General features: G+C 41.6%; 1 pseudogene; it reads right to left on the reverse strand.

Annotated features, from left to right (window-relative positions):
• Positions 1-16,571: 16,571 nt before the first annotated feature.
• Positions 16,572-19,947, reverse strand: part of LOC140507686 (2-acylglycerol O-acyltransferase 2-like) — a 33,464-nt pseudogene continuing 30,088 nt past the window's right edge.

The following is a 19,947-nucleotide window of genomic DNA, read 5'->3' on the forward strand; positions in this document are numbered from 1 at the left end:
TCCTAGAGGAGTCAGGGTCAGGGCAAAGTTAAATGTAGCATTTAACCCCTCTACTGGCCAGTCTTTAGTACTTTCCTCCCTGCTTTCTGGACTGGGCACAGGGTAATTTAATTAATGGCTATGGGATTGTCTCTTCTCATCTGTTCCCTGGCCATCCCAGAACTTCATGTATCAACTTATTTTTTTTCTGAATAAGATCACAGGGATAAAGGATAAAGAATTTCAGCTTTTGTGTTGAAAGAACACAAAGAGATCTTCCACCTAGTCCAACCCCTTTATTTTTCAGGTGAGGAAATGAAAGTTTAGAGAGATTTAACAACCAAACCAAGGTTACACAGCTATAATGTGGTAGAAGTAGGAGTCAAACCCAAGACCTCTGATTAAAATACAACTTTCTTTCCATTTGAATTCCAGTCACGCACAGGATCAGCTCAGAAGATGATTAATCTTTATTTCTGACTACCGATCATGGGGCAACGAGGTGGCACAGTGATCAGCGTGCCAGCCCTGGAGTCAGGAAGACTCATCTTCCTGAGTTCAAATCTGACGTCAGATCCTTACTAGCTGTGGGACCCTGGGCAAGTCAACCAGCTTTTAGAGGGGGGCAGGAAGGAACGTATGGATGATACACTTTTAAATTTGATGTGCGTTAGTTTTTCTCCATTATTTTCTTAAGTATAGAATCCTGACAATCAATAAAGCAATAAATCAAACTCTAATGTGTAATGTTTGCCAATTTCTGAGGTGCAGAGGCTCACATTGAGAATTCAGCCAGCAGCTCTTCCAACTGACTCCATCACACCTCTGGTCCTAACCATTTTGCTATTCTGTGAGTTCCATGAATGGTGAGTTGGTGGTTTTCCTCACCTATAAAATGAGCTACTGAAGGAAATGGCAAACCACTTCAGTATCTTTGCCAAGAAAACCCCAAATGGGATCAGGAAGAGTGTAAAACGATTGAACAACAACAATACCTAGCATACTTGGTTTCTTAATAAGTTTTATGCTTAATCTTTACTTCTGACTAGCTTGAGGGTGGCACCTTGACTAATGAGGGGGTGGGGAAGACAACACGCTTGTCTGCAAAGTGTGTGATGTCTGCAAGGCCAGTGCTCATAAGGTATTTGTGGTCTAAAGAGGGAACCACAGTCATGGTCCTGGTAACCACCCACCCAATCTGAGGTAAGAGAGAGACACTGGGCCCGTTCTTTGGCTACCACTTATTAGGTGGAGCCCTGGGCTTAGTTCTGGGAAGCAAAAAAGGTGAAGTTATTAAGAAATGCCCCTAATATTTTAATATCATATGATTTATCAGATATTACATTTATATGATATGAAACATTAATGACTCCTTAATGTTTAGTGATATTCATACCTCATATCATTTAATAATGAATTTTTCACACGATGCTTTAAAATCTACAAAGGATAGCTTCATATATCATTTTTGTATCATTTTAGCCTCGCAATGAGAGCTGCCTCTTAAACAAGTACTACCTGTATTATTGTGCCCACTTCACAAATATTAGGAAACTGAACTTCACGACACCCACAATGACTTGCCAGAGGCCCAGGGTGAACCCAGGTTGAGTGTAGCTGGAACCAGATTAAAATGTAATTGGGAAACACAACAAAATAAATTAAAATTTAATATTACATCGAGAATGTTAATTTATGGTTTTCTAAGTCAACACATCATGGAAAGAGATGTTTCACCATTCACAGAATTCACAGAATAGCGAAGGGGCTAGGACCAGAAGTGTGTCAGAATCAGCTGGAGGAATTGATTGTTAAATTCTCCATGTGAGCATTTGCCTCTCAGAAATTGGCAAACATTACACATTAGAGATTGATTTGTTGCTTTGCTGATTGTATGGATTCTATACTTCAGAAAGTCATGGAGAAAAATGTAATGCAGATTAAATTTAAAATTATGTTATGCATACAAACCTTACCCCCCCCCCCCCAAGCTGATTGTTAAACATTTACCAATACACCACTGGTTAGGACATACAGACAAATGTGCAATGCTATGTAAATAAACAGTGATTGCCCTGGCCTCTGCTTAAAGGCAAAGTGAGTTGCATTTCACTCTTACATAGAGTTTTCCAGCACCCTTAAGGGGATTGGAGGGTATGTAGTCACTGTCATGACTCAGGTTCCCACTGATGATACTCCCTCCATTTTGGGAACCCCAGTTATATATGCCACTTAACAGACTTACTTTTACAAAAGAATATTTACTTCAAAGGCATAGTAAGAATAAACATACAACCATCTCACCTGCAATCCTTGGTGAGCATAATCTTCTCCTATACTTTCTCAGTCTCTGGGGAGGGGAAGAGTATCGGGTACACCATTCTCACCAAATTCCCAGTTCAAAGCCCCTCCTGGGTTTGTGTCTCAGGACCCTAGCTTCTCAAGGCTTCCCTTCTAGACTTACAGTAATAACCATCGTGGGATCCTGGCTCCAAAGCTGACATAAAAAAAAAAAAGATACAAAATGAATGAGAGAAAGATCTTGAGTATGTTGGGTTGATCCTCCATTGAAATTTATGAGAAATCAGGAACAAGAGTCATTCAGGTGTGGAAAGGTTGTTCTCTGGAGGGAGTGCCCTCTTTGATGAGGTCAAAGATCTGCCCAAGTAATTAGACAATATAGACTCACAGTAACTCTAGTATGTAAGAATCATAGGGTGGCTCAGGAGAGAGAAGGTCATCATGGATGTGGAGTCCCTGAGCTCAAAAAGCTAACATTGTAACAGGGTGCCTGTAGGGAAGAGATGGCCCAAGAGAAAGAAGTATTTCACTTTGGAAAGTTACAGGGATGGCAAATGGAGGCATAGGGGAGTAGTTGACAGAGGAGCACGAGCAGAGCTGATATGGTATGGTTAGGGTTCAAGGAGCAATACGCTGGAGGCTGTCCTTAATGGAGCAAGATGACAGGGCAGTGATGGGAGGCATGACTGGCACTGGCCCCAAGTGTATTGAAGGTGTGAGGCAACCACCACCCAGGCTAGGGCTTCAGGGTAGGTATTGCAGAGGTGAAAGGCTTACATCCTCCAGAGGCATAGTTTCTGGTCCAGATGAGGCAGCTGGTGAGGAGGCGGTCAGGAAGCGAAGACAACCACCAAGTAACACAGTGGCTACAATAATATAAAAGAATTCTGGAAGAGGAAGTATGAGGGTACAGAGGACAGAGAGCTGGAGTTGGAGTGTGGGGCAATTGTTTGGTTCTGGGACAAACCAGAACCAGAACCAAACCCAAATCAGAAATTTAGGAACCAAAAAGGGTTTATTGAGTTCACCTGCAAGGGAGCCCCTCACATGCCAGGGGAGACTTCCTCAAGAACAAAAGGACAAAATTTACATAGGTTTCAATTTAGACAGGAGGTGAATTGGGTATGGGGTATCTCAGGATTGGACTGAGCTTGTTACAGGGGGTTTGCAGGGTAGGAATAAAGGATGTGGTATCCCTTGATTGGAGAGCACCGGCACTGCTCTTCTTCAGGTTAGCTGTCTCTTGTAACCCCACTCTAACGGACAGAACTGCGCTGGATGTTTCAGCAGGAAGGAAGGTCTGCTGTAAAAGGAACAGGGGCAGGGGCAAGTGGAGGAATTGTAGACAAAATGAGCTGCTTTAGTTTTCTCATTACCCATAAGAGTCAGGGAGACCCAAGTAGCTGTGTGACCAGGGGTAAGTTACTTAACCTCTGTGGTCCTCAGTTTCCTTATTTGTAAAATGAGACAGTTGGACTTAATGACCTCTCAGGTCTCTTCTGCCTCTAAATCTATGACTCTTAGACATAATCAGTGTAGTGACCAATCAACTCCACAAGGCTATCTGTGAAGCATGTCTATGTCCTTTTGCCAGAGTTTGGTGGACTAGAGGTGCTCAATGAGGTCTATGTTGTCAAATCTCTGTTGTGGTTTTTTTTTGCTTAACTATTCTTTGAAGTAAGAGAAGGTTCAATTGAGGGGGGTGGAAGGTGGTAGAGCCATTTGGAAGTGACAGAAATGTTCCCCCTGCCTCTCTCCAAATCAATAAACTTCTATTTCAAAGGAAAAGAAGCCAGTGTACTCTAGAATTGGCCGCCAGTCCTCAGGTATAGTGATACACCCCTGAAATTCTGGCTGATAGAGAAGCTAAGGATGGTGGCTCTCTTGAGCTCAGAAGTTTTGATACTCAGCAGGGCTATATCCTTAGTGGGGGTCCACAGCAAGACCAGCACAAAAATGATAAAGGGGTAGAGAGTAGGGTCAGGGCTGCCTAAGTAGGGTCAAACCCACCCAGGTCAGAAATGGAGTGATCAGCCTTCTGCCCTCATCAGTAGTGAAATCACATAGTGAATGACCCAAACACTTCCAGCCCAGGGGAGACAGACCCAGTCTCAAAACAAACAAAACAAAACAAAAAACTAGGCACCAACAGATGGTGCCAATAGTAGGGAATGGTGGAGACAATTAGGTACCAGAGGCTTCAGGAATCTGGAACAGGGGAACCAGGAAGGCTCAGGTGCAAGGAAATTCCATAGGACTTAGGTGAAGTCAAGGTGAAGTTCAAGGTGAAATTCAAGGATCAGGGAATTTTAGAAAGGATAAAAGAAGAAAGCTCTGGCTGCTGAAGGCAAAGTTCCTCTACACATACTACAAAATAGGAAGCTCACTTGGGTCCTAATGCCCAGGGCGCATTTTCTCACAGGATGTCAAATCATAAAAGTATTAGAACTGGGGCAGGGGTGGGTAGGGAGGAGGAGGGGGGCTTAGGCAATATATATCTGACCCTCTAACTTTTAAATATGTTTTATTGATATCTTTTGTTTTTTCATTATCATATTTTTCCTGAAAATTCCTCCCCCTCCCAGAAAGCCAGTAAGTAGGTTTTTTAAGAGAAAAGATAAGATCAGCATAACTGAGCAATACACTGAAAAAGTACAAAAACTTGTACAATGTGTAACACCTGTGGGCCCCCAACTTCCATGAAGGGGTGGATCAGGGGTATCCTCATTATCCCATCATTTGAGCCATACTTTGGCCTTACAACTTTGCTACATTCACTTTTGATTGTGTGTGTGTGAAATAATTCTTTCCGTTTACATTGTTTTAGTACTGGGTATATGTATTTTTGGCTCTGCTTACTGCACTCTGCATCAGTTCATGGAGATCTTTTCATGATTCACACATCATTTTTACAATACAGTAATATTCCACCACCTTCATATACAGTAGTTGTTTAACCATTCCCCAGTGGATGGGCATTCACTTTGTTTCCAATTCTTTGCTATCAGAAAAGGGTTGTTATAAATACTTTGGTGTATAAGGGAATTTTGTTCTTATTAATATCGTCCTTGAGGTATGACTCCAGTAATGAAATCTCTAGATTAAGGAGTATGGCCATTTTACTCATCTTATTTTCCTAATTGTTTTCCAGGACAGTTGAACCATTTCATAGCTCCACCAATAATGTATTAGTGTGCCTATTGCTCCACATCTCCTTCAACATTGATTATTACTGTTTTTTGTTATTTTGGCTAATTTGCAAGGTGTGAGGTAAAAGCCCAAGTTGTTTTGGTTTGCATTTCTCTATTTGATTTGGAACATTTTTATATGGTTGTGAATACTTTGCAATTCTTCTGAAAATTGTTTATACATATCCTTTGACTATTTTTAAAATGGAAGAATGACTTTTAACCTTACACATATTATAACATTATACATGTTAACTATTTATATATCTTAGATACCATCAGAGAAATTTAATATGAAGTTTTTTTCCCATTCAACTGCTTCTCTTCTTATCCTAGATGCATTTATTTTGTCTGTGCAGAATCTTTTCCTAACTCTCTGTTTTAAAATAAGATAGCAATGAGCTCCAGGAAAGGTTTGTAACTTATCTAAAGTCACAAAGCAAGTCAGTAGCAAAGCTGGAACTACATTCCAGGTCTCTTATTCCTACCTCCCCTACAACCCCTCCCTCCCAATACAATACTAGCTTCACATGCACAGAACATTTTAATTTACAAAGCACTGTTCTTACCATCTTGTGAGGCAGCTAGATGGTGCCATAATCCCAATAAGGTTGGACCTGGAGTCAGAAAGACTTGACTGTATTTACAGCTGTGTGACCCTGGGCAAGTCACTTAACCGTTGCATGCCCCAGGTGCATCATCTATAAAATGGTAATGATAATAATTGTATCTACCTCCCAGGGTCTTTTATGAAGATCAAATGAGATATTTGTAAAGTGCTTTGCAAACCTGCAAGTGCTAGATAAATACTATTTCTTCTTCTCCTTCTCCTTCTTTTCCTCCTTTTTCTTCTCCTTCTTCTTGTTCTCCTCCTCCTTTTTCTTTTTCTTCCTTTTCTCCTCCTCCTCGTCTCTGTCCTTCTCCTCTTCTTCTATTATTGTTGTTGCTGTTGTATCAGGCATTACTTTCTCCCTTTTGTTAGGAGGGAAGCTGAGGCCCAGAGTGACTTGCCCTGTATCATGCAGTTAGGAAGCACTGGAAGGGAGCATCAAATCCAGGTCTCTAGGACAGCAAGAACCGTCTAACAATGGGTTGGATTGCATATGGAAGGACCCTGCACTTCCAGCGATGGAGAAGCTTACTACTAGATTAAACAGTGTGGTACAATGGAAAAAATGCTGGATTTAGAGTAAAAAACAAACAAAAACCCAAGGTTCAAATCCTAGCTCTGCCGCTGATTACCTGAAACACCTTGGCAAATCACTTTCCTTCTTTCATCCTCTACTTCCTCACATATAAAAGGTCCCTTTCAGGTCTGAGCATCTGATCACATGACTCCTCCACCACCCCTATCATCTCAGATGGAGGGACCCCTATATTGAATAGGAGGACGGGTTTGACCTGTTGAAAAGTCTCTTCCAGCTTCTATGTGTGTGCTGCTTCTAATTTGCAGGCTCTTTCCACTACACCTTGGAGACTTCATGGCAATAAGTCATCTGCTTTTAATTTCCCATTGAGCCAACTTACGAAAAGAGGAAAATAATCACTGCCAGTAGGTGCCATTGCTTCATAGTCTGACTCTGCCTCCTACCTTTCCCTGGAAGGTCTCTGTCCAGGTACTACCAGGCTGAGTATAGTATGCTGAGGAGCCAGAAGAAGAGATCAGTGAAGATGTCTGTGTATAGTTGACCTGGGAGAAGACATACAATGCAGTCAGCCAGGAGACGCAGGCCCAAGAGCCCAGCTCAATATAAGGAAGAATGGTCAAATAGGCAGAATTGCCCAACAGTGCTCAAGCAGTGTTTTTGGTAATGAGCTCCCTTGTCACTGGAGGTCTTTAAAAAGAGGTCAGACGAATGTATTGGAGAGGCTGTAGAGGGCACCCTCAGTATAAGGGGGGAGGGTAGACTCAAGACTATCTAATGACTCAAATCCCCCCAGTATGTGATCTAATTTTCCAGTCTTGATATTTTGTGTTCTTAGGCCCCTCCCCACTTTAATGTTCTATGTTCTAGGGTTTCTTCCAGTTCTAACATTTTGTGTTCTAAAGTTCCTCCCAGATCTCACTTTCTAAGTCCCAAGGTCTTTTCTAGCTCTTGGAGTCTGTGTTCTAAGGTCTTTCTATCTCTGGTGTTCAATGTTCTAAGGTTTCTTCCAGCTTTGGAATTCTATGTCCCCATGTTCTAAGGTTATTTTTAGGTAGCCCAATAGAGTAGAAAGAACATAGCATTTGGAGTCCAAGGGCCGGGCTGTCTCTAATTTGATGTGTGGCCTTAGGCAAGTCATTTAGCCTTTTGGGAACCTTAGTCTCTTTGTCTATAAAATGAAGAATTGAATTCTATCAGCAGTTGGCAAACCATGGCCAACAGGCTAAATAATCTCTGTCTAAGAATAGTTTTTATATTTTATATTTTAATGATCAGGGGCAAATCAAAAGAAGAATTCATGGCATGTAAAAATTTTATGAAATTCAAATTCAGATGTGCACAAATAAAATTTTATTGGAACATAGCCATACTTACTCATTTACATATTGGCTATGGTTGCTTTTGTGTTAGAAAGCAGAGGTAAGTGGTTGTGACAGAGACCATGGGGACACTCTCATAGCTTCACAATAGTTCCAAATAATACCAAGAATCATAGTGTTGCAGCTATAATATGACAACATTTCAATAGCCATGCATCTCATCCTACTATGACATTTTATTATCACTTTAAAAAAAATACTAGGTTGTACTTGTGTCAAAATAAGAAAAGAAGAAGGGGAAAAAGGTGGGTTTGTTGTTGCTTTTACAATTTGTTTTTTTTACCTCAGGCCTGAGATTGAAATTTTTTTGAATGAGAAGAACCTCTCACAACTATTATGATCCAATATTGAATGATTTTGGAAATTAACTTTTGATAATGTTTTCTAATGAATTCAATCTAAAATTCCAAGGCAAAACAGAATTTCTATCCAAAATTTATACTGTCATAAAGTCAATTAGATGATAATTAATGTTTGAATCATAAGTAATATCCAGCTGCATTGTATACTTCTTATGCTGTCAAAAGTTAAAACAAGAAGTCATTTCTCCATTTGTCCATAAATTTGTTATAGATATATTTCCTGAGCCCAAATTACAATTCCAACAGTTAACTTGTGGACCTTGATGCTATTGTAAAATAAATATCCGCATTTCAAAATTCATTTAACTGTGCAGATGAGGAGTTTCCACTTAACTTTCCATTGGAAATGAGTAACATACAATGTAATCATTTCTAAAAGGTAAATACCAAGAAAAGAATCTTATGGAATTCTATTAAATGCATTCCAACAATGCATAAGCTCAAATAAAATGATATGCTCATTGACTGATATCAGTACTGTCAACACCTCTTTCTGTGAAAAAGCATTTTCCTAGACAAAATCTGTAAAATCTCATTACAGGTTAGCTATTGAACATTTGCGTTTGATTTTGATAAAAGGGAACACTGACTTTGAACCCTAATTAAGTGAAATGGTAATCCCCCAAAAAGAATTCCATTCTTTTCATGATTATATTGTTACTGAACATTGTATACTTGATTATGATTACATTTTTAATTATATCAAAATTTTTGTGGAAATCTGTTTTCTCTCATTATATGAGAGTCAATGTAATATGCTTGATTTTGCCTCTTGACCCCTAAAGCCTAAAATATTTAGTATCTGACCCTTCACAGAAAGAGTTTAGTGACCCCTGAACTAGATCTCTTTGGATTTCCTTAGAGTGTTTTTTCTACTAAATCAGTAGAGTTGGGCCTTCGAGCCAGGGCTTCCAAGTCAAGTAATTAGGACTTCCATTCCCCTTCTGTGAAATTAGGGCCAATCTGTGTATTTTTTGCATAATTTCTTACTGACTCATTTGCAAGGTCAGGTCTCTGGTCCCTAAGCATTGCCTGATCCATGGTAGATGCTCAGTAAACATCTGCTGAATGAGCACCAGGTTTTAGCTCCCGGGAGGTCTATTATGCCCATGAGTCCAGGTGAGTTTGATAAAAGTTCCACATATAGAAATATACAAACAAGTACAAATAAAGAGTAAGAGAAACTCAAATTCCCAGGAGGACCCTGAGAAGACAAGTCAGGTAGAAACACTGCAGTGTTGGTGGTAATCAGGATAGGCTTCCTGTAAGACGGGAGTTTTTAATCCAGCTTTGAAAGTAATTCACAGGCTTGTAGAGTTTATAGTCAGAAAGGATCACTTAGTAGAACTCCCTCCTTTAACAGAAAAGGAAACAATTCCACTGGTCAGAAAAAACCAAGCTGGCATTCAAACCTTCATCATCTGACCTGAGATAAAGCACTCTTTCCACTACACCACAGCATAATCTCAGTTCAATGTATTTTCATTAAGTACCTGACAAAGCACTATCAGACCCTTGTTCCACAATGGGGAGACTGAGATATGACATAAAGCCTGCTCTCAGTCAGAGTATGGTCTGATGAATCCAAGTTTAGCAGGTAGGTGGTATAGCTGATAGAATGCCAGACTTGGAGTCAAGAAAGCCTGAGTTCTAACCCTGCCTCGGACACTTACCAGCAGTGTGATCCTGGGATGAGTCATTTAGCCTCTCAGCCTCAGTTTCCTCATCTGTAAAGTGGGTATGATAATAACAGCACCTATATCACAGGATTGTTAAGAGAAACAATTGCAGTAATCTATGGAAGGGATTTTGCAAACTTTAAATAAATTCTATCAATGCTAGCTGTTGTTAAATATATAAATAACAACAATGCATGAGATGGGAGAATGATTGCCCCAGAAAGGCTCAGGCAAGATTCTGTGAAAGAGCTGAAACAAGAGAGATCTATCCTTTCATCAAGAGCCGGTAGGGAGGAAGGGAAGTCTCCAAGAAGGAGGTTTCTGGGTTGGGTTTTGATAGAAAGGAAGGATTTAATAGGAGTTGGGAGAAGAAGGAAGAGATATATCTAAGCCAGAGGTGGGGAACCTCTGTGTCCCCAAGTGTGGCCCAGAACTTGAGGACCTAGAGGGCCACATGTAGCCTCGAGGCTGAAAGTTTCCCACTCCTGATCTAAACTGTTGTCATGAAAAAGTGAGATTAGACACACCAGCAGGCTTGTCCCATATGGGCCAGGTCAGACAGCTGGTCTGCTGGGAAAGGGAATGACCACAACTGAACTGCCGAATTCAATAATCAACTGAGTGATAGAAGCAGATGGGTGATTAGTGCCATCTGCTGGACTTGACACGAGCAACACAAGTCATCCCTGGAAGAGAACTGAACTGTGGAAAGCATCCAAGAACAGCAAAAAACAGCTGCAGGGTGGGGGAAGGGTGGGGGTGTCCGATCACAGTGTCAGCCGTGTGTCCACTGGATCACTAATAACAAGCGTGATCATAGGTTCTCTGAAGGGTACTGGACTGAGCCAAGCACAAAGCCAATCCCTCCGCTGAATGGGCAAAGGGAACATGTGGCAACATTTCTGTCTGTCTGGTCACCCTGCTCCTCCCTACCTCCACCCAGGATCCTAAGACTTCTATCCTCTGGGAAATACAGCATCATAGATGTTAGAGCTTATGTACAGGCACCCTTTGGGACCCAAGGAGAGGCTGGGGCCACCTGCTGATAAATATAGTCGGAAGCTCTTTATATAATTAGCACATGATGAGTCAGTGCCAAGTTAGCAATGAGCAGCAGCACCAAGAATTAGCCCAAGAGAGTTTAAGCAACACAACAGATGTAAAATGTCAGATTCTGAGGAATCAGGCAGGGAACTGAGTGCTGTGGAATACCTGGCTGGGTAAACTATTCCAAGGAAACAGTGTGAGGCTAGGCACACAGGAACTCAGGATCTCCTAATAGCTGCAGTCTATAACACAGTTTGTACAAATTTGCTGATGAGGTTCCCTGGACTTGCCCATAAGGGCTCCCCTGGAATGAAGGAGTCAAGTGAAGTTGTGTCAGTGGCAGAGGAGTCACACAGAGAACAGTGACCAATCAGGTCTGCTAAGAGGGTGGTGAGAGCTAGAAACAACGTTGGGAGGTAGCTAGGTAATGCAGTGGATAGGGCACTGCGTCTGGAGTCAGGAAGGTCTGAGTTCAAATCTGCCCTCAGACATTTGCTAGCTGGGTGACCCTAGACAAGTCACTTAACTTCTGTTTGCCTCAACTGTTAAATGACAAGAGAAGCAGCTATCTTGCAGAGTTGTGAGGATCAAATGAGATCGTGTGTAGAAAGCCCTTAGCACAGTGCCTAGTACATAGGAGAAGCTTTATTTCTTTACTTTCTCCTGCTGCTTACATGGTCGGTGATCCTGGTCAGCAGCACCCCCTAGCTCCTATGTGGCTTGGAATCCTCTCTCTTCCATAGTTTAGGGATTTCTTTATTGAAATTCTATTTGCATCACAGGGAGTACCCAAACTCAGCGACTTTTCATAGGACTTAATTAGGATCATGGACAATCAACCCATACTCCTGACTGTTTTAGCAATGAAGGATCCAGACCTTCTGTCTAGTTCATTCTACCCCAAATTGAAGAGACGATGAAACTTATTAGCTAACCTATTGCTACTACTACAATTAAACCTTGGAAAATCCATCTCCCTCAAGCTCTTGTTACCCAGGTTCAGAGAATTCTACCCCTCCTTCTGGCTCTTGGAGAAGGCAATATTTGACTCTTTTCACAATCACCTCTCCTACCTGGGGCTCTGTAGACAACAGCTTTATGTCTTCCATGTAGTCAGGCTTGATGGTACCTGAAACCACTACCACTTCCTTCTTAAATGATTCTATCTGGATTTTATCTGCCCAAACTATCCATCTGGGAAAGAAATGTTAAAACTGGCTAATTTGTCTAAGGTAGTTTGAGGGTTTCTCTCTTGCCTGGGGCTTTGCCAGGTCTAATCTTTCTCCTTGCTTGAATTGAGAAGTCATTTTCACTCTCTTACCAATGATGCCAACTTATCTGGTACTCTTGGCAGTCATCCTAACCTTAAGAATTGGAGTGGTGTAAATGCCAGATCTGACACAAGCAAAACAAGTCAGGGTATTCAAAGAATGTCAACTTAGCTTGTAAAGATACAGAGGTCTAACACAGGGCAAGGATACCTACTGATAGGTCTGCCTCTGGTTCTGGTTCTGTTCTGTTGAGTGCCTGTTCCTCTTTGTCTCCCCTTTTCTCCAAAGAGAAAATTCTCAAGTGATGGCTAGTGTAGTCCATACAATAGTGATAGATTCCCCTCACTGGGTACCTTTCATAAAATCGAAGGGATGCCAGAGACCAAATCAGGAGTGCAAAGCCTTCCATCAGCCATGAGACAAGGAAACCTTTGTGTTCCTGCTGCCTGCAGGTCTATCATTCCATGGCATCCACTCGTTCCCATGTGGTTTACAAATATATCTGCTCCACAGCCTAGGGCCTTCCTCGCAGAAATTCTATTTGCATCATAGAATCTACTTTTACCCTGACAAATTTTTCTGGTTTTTGATAATTCCAAATTGGGGACCAATTTGTAGCTCATCAACCACCTTGGGGTACAAAAAGAAGCAAGAGAGAATCCCTGCTTTCTGGAGTTCACAATCTAATGAGAGAGACAATAAGTAAACAAATGTGTACAAACAAGCTACGTACAGGATAGAGAGGGAATAATGAAGAGAGGGAAGCCACTGGAATTAAAAGGGATTCTTTAAAAGGTAGGATTTTAGTTGAGAGTTAAAAGAAGTTAGGGATGCCAGGAAGTGGAGATTAGGAGGGAGAACATGGGGCATACGGGACAGCCAGAGAAATGCCCAGAAACCAGATGAAATGTCTTGTTTGTGTAATAACAAGGAGGCCAGTGTCATCAGATCAATGCCCGGGTGTACGTGGGGGTAAAAGGTGTAAGAAGACTGGAAAGGTAGTAGCAGGGGTGGTGGTGGTATTAGAATGGTTAGTTATGAAAGGCTTTGAATGCTTAGAGGATTTTATTTTTGATCCAAGATGTGATAGTAAACCACTGGAGTTTATTGACTATGGGGATGACATGGTTGGAAAGTGATTTAAAGCCTCAAGAAGACAAGGTGGGAAATGAGGGAGAACATAAGAGAAACCCACAGGCTGCACTGTCTGTGTGGCTCCAAAGGGGAACAAAACCTAGCATAGTAGGCGAAGAAGTTCATCAAGGAGCAGGCTGGACCTATTCCTTTGCTGGTATGCTATCATGTAGAAAGTCTGAGAGAAGGAAAGACTTACAAGAAGGGAGGGCTATTTGTTGGCCTCTGGAAAGGGATGGAGAATTTTCTTGACTGTGATGACTCAGATATGAGTTTGTTCTGCTTTTTCTGTCAGATTAAACACAAAACCTGTCCTATATTCAATGAGGTCTGAGCCTGAGTGCTTGCAGGGGAGCTCTGGGCCCTTTTAGACAGAGACATGAGACAAATTCTGATGGTTTCATAGGAAACGCTGGGTGGGGCACAAACCAAAGATTCTTTTTGGAAAGCATCCCCCAAATTGTTTCCGGATGCCTACACCAGGAGAGACACCATGGTCCACAACACATAATAAAATGAGCCTGGTACTATGGAAAGAATGCTAGTTAGAGCTTAGGATCTATTTGGGTCTTGTTTTCCATCCCTACTAGCTAAAAGCCCATAGAGAAGTCACTTATCTTTTCTGAGCCTTATTTTTCTTACATTTAACATGAAAAGGAACACATTAAATATGTAAACATAATTAAACATTAAATACACAAACATTTATTAAAATATGTAAATATTAGTGACCATATCAGATTGTTCCAAAGGTAGCATTGGTAAACACTAAAGTCTTATAGAAATGGAAGTCTCCTTTGCTATGTCCATTCATCCTCCTATCTTGAACCTTCTCTCGGTCTATTTTCCCTTAGCAATCTTACTTACTCCTATTGCCCTTCAACTCCCACTTGACTCCCAGATCCATACCTCCACCCCTCACCTTTTCCCTGAGTTAGAGTAGTGTATTTTTTATATCCCTTCTTGGTATTTCCAACTTGGTGTCCCATAGACACCTCAAAGCCAACATTTTCAAAACAGAATTTACCATGTTCTTCAACTTCTAAATCTGTTCCTTCCCTTAACTTACCTATTTCTGTTGATGGTACTACCCTCCTTTCAGGCATCGAAACTTAAAATCTAGTTCTTCCTTCTCTCCCTCTACATTTCTAACCAAGTCTTCAGGTCTTCTTAATTCCTTTCTGGAAATGCCCCTCAATCTATGCCTTTCTCTTCATCTCCACAGTTACCATCCTAGCCCAAGTCCTTATTAATCCTTATCCTGACCATCGAAGCAACCTCTTAATGGTTCTCCTCCTTAGATTCAATCTACATCCATTCCAAAGTTATCTTGGAAAACATTTTGAAAAACATCATTGATTCTCCACTGCCTACAGAATACAATTCATTCTACTCAGCTGGTTTCCTAGAATAGGTGAATTCCAAGAAGATAGCTAGAATAAAGGAAGGCTTTGGAAGAAAAGGCAGAGGGGTCTTAGATAAAGCATAGGTTTATAGGTTAGATAGCTAGACAAGAATTTAGAAATGCTAAAGAATTAGAGACTGAGGGGATGTTCATCAATGGGGAAATGACTGAACAAGCTGTGGTATATGATTGTGATGGATTACTACTGTGCAATAAGAAATGATGAGGGAGATGGTTTCAGAAAAAAGCTGGAAGGACTTACATGAATTGATCCAAAGTTAAGTGAGCTGAACCAGGAGATCATTATACATTGATGGCAATATTATGCCGTGATCAACTGTGAATGACTTAGCTACTCTGATCAATAACAATGATCCAAGAAAATTCCAAAGGATTTATGATGAAAACTGTTATCCATCTCCAGAGAAAGGAATGGTGAACTCTGAGGACAAACTGAAGTATAGTTTTCTCACTTTATTTATTTTCCATGTTTTTAGGAGAATGATATAGCTAATATGGAAATGTGTTTTGCATAATTTCACATGTATAATCACTTCTCAGCGGGTGGGGGAGGGGGCAAGAGAGAGAATTTCGAAGTAAAATCTTTTAGTTCAAAAATGAATATAAATAAAGAGATAAAATAAAATAAATCCTCTAATCCAACCCTTCCACTTTATTGATAGAGAAACAGGTTCGGAGAAAGGAAAGGAGTTGTCATGCTCACAGTGGCTTAAATCCTTGGAGTCTGCAGTTTATTGATCCCGAAGAAGGTAAGGAAAATGGGAGAGTGGCTTCTTGAACTCTCATGGGGATAGTGGGGGACTGAAAAAGTTCATGCTAATACTAGAGAACGAAAAGAAACAAAGCTAGATAACCCTGTCAAGGATGGGCTTTGGGGACTTTCTCTAAGACCTGGAACCCACGATAGTCATATTCTATACATTTCCTCCTCCTTCCCCAAGTCCCAGTAGAGGTCTCAGTTGACTTTTACACCATCTCTGTCAGGGAGGAAGGAAGGAGTACATTCTTGTGTTGCCAGATCCAAGGGTAAAGTAATTTGGGCAATGGAAGAACCAAGAACGAATTATTTGGGGATCTGTGACTTACTTTGCAGAGCATGCCATTGAGGTTTTGTCCCAGGGCATTGAAATTCAAGGGGAACCAAAATTTAATTCACGACCTCTTACAGCTTTTCTAGAAACTAACCCATGCCCCCTCAATTCCTCACAAAGAACAATTTTTCTTAATTACTTATTTATTACTTTTCACATCATGAATTATAAGTTGATTTTAATATGTATAAAGTTATTGAAACTTCATACCCATTTTTGCTGATTGCCTCAAGCACAAAAATTAATAGTTAATGATCATGGGAATGTAGGATTACAGATTTAGAAGTAGAATAGACCTTAGGTACAACAGAATCCTTCAGGTCTAAGCTTCTCAGTTTACAGATGAGGAACTGGGTTACAGAGAGTTAAGTGATTTTTCCCAGTCACACAACTAGAAAGGGTCTGAGGTGGGATTTGAACCTAGGATAAGGCACTAACCATCAAGTTCAGTGCCCTATCCACTTTATCATACAGTTTTTGTTTTGTGATGTCACCCAAGGGCAGGGACAAGGGCGGGAGCAGGGCAGAGGGAAAGAACATGAGAAGTGGCAGGGTTCATTGGAACTTCAGGTGCTGCTCTGGGGGCCATTGTATTTGGTCTTGTGGGCTTCAGAGAGGCTGCACAGTTCTGTCATATAACGCTGGTGCAGACGGTCCACTTCTTCTTGGGTTTGGTTGGTATTTTGTTTCACCTTGGCTTCCCCACTAGGAGACACAAAGCAGAGGTAGAAGGTGAGAAAGCTTCCATGCTTCTCCCACCCAACAAATACATGGGACCCCTAGATTGTAATAAACTAGGTCTCACTTTCTTTGTCTGCCGAACAGGACACATCCAAGACTTACAGCATCCCTAAGTATCATGAGTGCTTAGTCCTCGGATTCTCAGGGTTAGGGCCACTGGATGCCTAGCAGCAGAGTGGGCAACGGCAATGAGGAGAATTCACCTCTGTCACCATTCAACCCAGCAGCTTCAGTCATGAAGCAATCCCCTTGAAGGAGTAATGAAATGGAGGCCATCTTATCATAGAATCATAGGTTTAGAACTTGAAGAGAACTTAGAGGTCACTAAGTCTGGCTGTCTCCTTTTATAGACAAAGAAACTGAGGCCCAGAGATGTGAAGTGACTTGTCTAGGATCACACAGCTAGTAAGTACCTGAAGCAGGATTTGGATCCAAGTCTTCCTGACTCCAAGTCCAGTATGTACTGTTCCACCCTGACCCAGCTGTCTGCTGCTTTCCTACGTCTAGGACCCCTTCAATGGCCTTTCAAATGTTTCCCTTATCTAAGCCCCTGATGAAACCTATTCATTGATGAGGGGTCAAGTGTAGATGGGAACCGGGGCCTCAGGGACCAGGACCGGACTGTCCTCAAACTCCTTCCTCCAATAGCTTTGAAGAGCAATTCTTTCTCTGGCTTAGAAAGCCCATTCTCTTTCCCTCCCCCCTCCTCTCTTTGCAAACAGTTTTAGTGAGGAAAATAATGCAAATAACAACAATAATTAAAAATCACATCTCTATAAGAAATGAAAAAAATTGTGTATAACAATGTCATTGATGATACCACTTTAAAGAGATTTTGGGCTGAAAAACAACTCTACGTTATATCTACACATTAATGATATTATTGTTACTGTGATTGCTTTAACAGTGATAAATACAGCTGCAAAGGATTTTATAATTGAACATCTAATTGTCACCTTTTCATTGTATGTTTGAGATTTGTTAATTTGTTTTGAAATTATAGGGAAGGGGGGAATCTCTGTTTCCCCCTCCTCCCCTGGATCAGAGGAAAACTTTGCCCAGCATCTCCTGATGACAGCTGAGAGACATGATGGAGATACACCAAACACAATGAGCACAGGACGCCCCGAGGCCCCAAACTTCAGAGCCCCAAAGAGAGATACGCCAAAGAAGAACTTCATGAAGCTCCCACAAAAGAAGAAAAGAATTTCTAATAGATTGGAGTCATGATTGCCTTTTGGCTACATGTATTCTCTCATTTTGAGCCCACTCTCCCCAGAGACCTTGAGTGTGCACAGAGAGAGTGTGTGCCACAGGGTTGGGGGTGGGAAGCCTTTTGTACTAGATATTGCTACAATATCAACCTAAAAAATACCAGTTTCTAATAGCAAATTAACTCCAGCTGGCTAATTGATAATCAACGGGAGGGGAGTACACCAGATTGGGGCTCAGAATAATAGTACTAGAATCCACACCCAACTCCATAGGGTTGTCTTTAAAACTTTAAGGAGAGAAATATTCAATTGCCCTCTGAGGACCCAACCGATCGTTTGAGTGGAGGTTGGGAAACTGATCCCAGAACAGGTGCTACATTGTTTGCAAATCCTTCTTGGTTTGGGAGTTCCCCAGGAAGGTGGTTATCAGAAGAGTTTGTGTATAATCAGAGGTGGTGCTGGGACATATAGGCAAGGATGGAGCTTGAAGATCAGGTCAATGAAACTCATCCTATGTCAATCCCACCTCTTTTGGCACCCTGGGAACTTACCCATAGTGGTGACAGGATGGTGATAGGGGAGCAGGTCAAACCTGTACTGGAAGATCCCCTGGCCATGGAAGAGTGGGAGAGGGAAGCCCAGGACTTCTTGCGGTCTATCCTGGATTGAGCATAGCCAGGATCCCTGGAGATTGTCTAGTTGGTCAAAGATTTCATTCTCCCCAAAGGAGAATATGGGCACCAGAGCTGCCCTAGAGAGACAGAAAGGAGATTGGGAAGAGGTAAGAAAATGCCTGTGCCTGGGTTGCTCAGGTGTAGGTAAGACAGGGGTCCTGGGTCCCTTTTGTCTGAAGTTTTGGTCAGTGGTCATGGAAGGAAGGAAACAAGCATTTATTAAACACCTACTATATGCCTAGCCAAATGCTTTACAAATATTCCATTTGATCCCCACTTACGACCCTAGGGGTTAGGTGCTGTTATTACCTTTATTTTACAATTAAGGAAATTAAGGCAGAGAGAGGTTGAGTCACTTGCCCAAGGTCATAATGTTAGTAAGTCTCTGAGATCAAATTTGGACTCAAATCTTCCTGCATTAAGGCTCAGCACTTTATTCACTGTGCCAGTTCATGCCCTCTAATGGTGGCAGGGGGACGGCTGAGGCCACAGTCCCTGATGCCATCCTCACAGTCCAGGGAACAATCTTTAATCCCCCAAGGTCCCCTCAGGCATCCACAGTATCACAGAATCTCATGTCAGATGATTTAGAAGCCACCAGTCCTAACCATACCTGAACAGGAATCAGTCAACCACACACTCTGTTTAAGGGCCTACTGTCTTCTAGCTTCTGTGCTATGCACTGAGGATAGAAAGTAATAATAAAAATAAAAAATAATAAAGTAATAAAAATAATATTAACTAGCACTTACGTAGTGCTTTATATCTGCTGTCTCATTTGATCTACACAACAGCCCTGGGAGGCAGGTGCTGTTATTATCTTCATTTCACAAATAAGGAAAGTGAGGCACAGACACATTAAGTGACTTGCTCAGGATCACACATCTACTAAGTCTATGAAGGCAGGGTTTGAATTCAGGTCTCCCTTACTCCACATTCAACACTCTTTCACTGAGTCATCTGGCTGACAAGATGTTTTGCCCAAGTCAACAACGAAGCAGTCGGTCCCTGCCCTCCAGGAGCTTATATTCTATAAGGGTTAGGGGTAGAACACAGCCCATGGAGCCTCATGGGCCTCAGTTTAGCTATCTCTGGCCATTTCAGGGGACATGTTCTCAGTGCTAACTGAGAGGACGCAGCAATCCCTTGGTCTCCATGATGACAAGAGAGGTTTAGACCCCTTGCTAAGGACATACGCAGCCTCATGTGCCCCCCTCCACTTCACGGGAGGGCTCTGCATTAAAGGAGATTGGACTCAAATCCAGGAAAGGCCTTTCTTCTTCCTCTCTCCTGAGGAGAAATTTCCCATTTCA

Source organism: Notamacropus eugenii, chromosome 5 (genome assembly GCF_028372415.1).
Source record: "Notamacropus eugenii isolate mMacEug1 chromosome 5, mMacEug1.pri_v2, whole genome shotgun sequence".
NCBI classification, from domain to species: domain Eukaryota; kingdom Metazoa; phylum Chordata; class Mammalia; order Diprotodontia; family Macropodidae; genus Notamacropus; species Notamacropus eugenii.